We start from the raw sequence: 2,632 nt of genomic DNA, 5'->3' as shown, positions 1-2,632 counted from the left end.
TTCGAACGCAAAGAGAATTCGTAAGGAAGACTGAGGTAACGATACGAATTCCCTCGAAAAATTTCAGCTCTCGTGGTAAAAATCAAAACTCCGAGACGCAATCAAATCACACGCACTGATTCTTATATAACGTATACGATGTTTTACCGTTTCACATTTTCTCATATTCATTTCTAAAAGCACCACTTAATAACGAATGATTAGAAATACTAAAGCGATCTACATTTTCCTTATCGGAGGATGCACGTCGGAACTTCGAACGTCTCGTATCACGTCTCAATATTTCAAACTCCCAAACTCTGCTATCGGTCAGCATTCGATCGTAAAAAAAAAAAGAAGGAAAATGCCGAAATATGATCCATCTTCCGTATCCCCTCTCCAGCTCCCTGCCCACACACGCGACGTTTTTCCATTTGAATTTGGCGTCACGTTCCGAGTTCTGGCAACCACCCTACACCCTATATCCTTCACCCCCCTACACTCTCTCTCATCCGTTTAATCTACTATCATTTCCTTCGTTAGATCCTCTATTTTTTTAAATCCAAGCTTTTTTCCGTTTCCGAAAGTTCTCATGCTTCTCTCTCTCTCTCTCTCTCTCTCTCTCTCTCTCTCTCTCTCTCTCTCTCTCTCTCCTCTCGCTAATTTAAATATATAATATATTATTGTAATATCTTTCTCTCTCCATACACCCAGTAATCCAATCAAAATGTATAAACGTACGCATATATATATATATATATACGTGGAATTTATGAGAATTGATTTCCTCCCCGCTCTGTCTCTCGTTTTCTAGAATGATTTCCCACTTAAAAATTCTCGTTTATCCGTCTCTCCCTCCCTTTTTTTTAATCGCTCTCTCCTTTTCCATTTCTCGCGCCCACGAGATTCAGAACGGATTCTCAGACTTATCATAGCAAAGTTAATGAGAGATTATCTGACACGATCTACATATACGATCTCAATACGCACACGTGCAAGCCAGCCGCCTGCCATTTTTCGCGCTCGCGGCTGCGCGACGTCTTTCGGAACGTAGATGCTAAAGAGAATACCTATAAATATATTTTATATTATGTGTATATATATATAATATAATAATAATAATAATATAATTTATATATATGTATATATATATGTGTGTGTATGTGTATTCCACATCACCATACCAACTTTTTTTTTACCGCATCTTTTTTTTTCTTTATACTTAACATAGAAAAAATATAGAATTTATTTTACCTCGAACTTAAATATAAAATAAACTTCTTTTTTTCTCTTTGCTTCTCGATTATTATAATATATAAATATACGTTTCTGTTATGCATCAACGTGTTATTGGTGCACGTGTATCTTTCATGTGTTACGCGTGGATGTGTATATACGTATTAGGGTGTTGTATGTTCATTTCTCGTCAGTGTCCGTGAAGTGTTTGTTTGTGACATTATACAAGTAACAAATAATAATATACACATATATCGTTCGCGCGTGTCTTTCGCGTACCCCCCAGAGCTCCGTGCGTACGCGAGAATTTATTTTTAGCGTGCGTTTAACGCGTGCGGAGTGAGTGCGTGAGTGGAGTGCGAGTCTTCGTTCGTGTATCACGCGTGCATGAGTGCGTGTATAAAGGAGAGTCCAGAACGAAGATCCGCGCGGTACAATACGGGAAATGTAAAAGGAACTGGAGTGGAAATACACGAAACGAAGCGGTCACACGACGAACGGAGATATCTCGGCGCGACAAAAATTAAAGAATAAAAAAAATAAACAAGAAGGTCGAGTCTTTTTGTGTTCAGAAAAATCGAAAAAATATTCTCTTCCATCTCCCAACGTCCATCATGAGATGGGCGATTTAGATATATATAATATATATATTTATATATAATATATGTAATATGTATTATATATTTCGACTTATTCGGAGCTGCGACTTGAGCATATATTCGTTTAAAAAATGGCAACGATTGACAAGAATTTTTGATAAAAAAATAGAAATGCAGACAACGACGAAGGAGACTTGGGAATGCGGAAGGGAAGGGGGAGGGAGGAAGGTGGAGAAATCGAGGAGATTATGACAGAGGAGAGGTTGGAAAGAAAAAGTGGAACATGGAATAAACTCGATGTCGAAGCGAGGGAAAACGGAAATGCGCGGAATAGTATCTCTCGCAATTAACGTTTTAAGCTATCGCGTTTGTTGTTCTAGTAAAAATTCGGAGTATCGTCTCTCCCTGTCACGCGCGTTAAGGGTCTCTAGGATGAAACCCCCGTTTGATTAGCTTCTTCCCCTCTTTCGTCTTTCTTCGAAACGAGATTATATATGCAGAAACAGGTCGTAGGGACATGTACCGAGCTCCCTCTCATGAAAGGACGAACGTCGCGGTTTTGCACCCTCGTGTTTAATGGGGGGCCCTTAAGAATCGCTCTAGCGAAAGCACGATGTTCGTTCACGAGAACGGGAGAGATAGGACGATGTCATAGTACCGTCTGTCTCTTGAAAGTAATGAGAGACGTTCGGCAATCGTCCTTCCTTCCAGCGATCTCAGAGAGGAAGCGGTACAGCGTTATATCGTATATGTATATAGAATAATATGGATGTATATGACAGATGCGGGATCCGATATACATCCATGCGGTATACATA

The sequence above is a fragment of the Atta colombica genome, unplaced genomic scaffold, assembly GCF_001594045.1.
Source record: "Atta colombica isolate Treedump-2 unplaced genomic scaffold, Acol1.0 scaffold105, whole genome shotgun sequence".
NCBI lineage: Eukaryota > Metazoa > Arthropoda > Insecta > Hymenoptera > Formicidae > Atta > Atta colombica.
The sequence above is the reverse complement of the archived record's forward strand: the minus strand, read 5'-3'. Positions refer to the sequence as shown.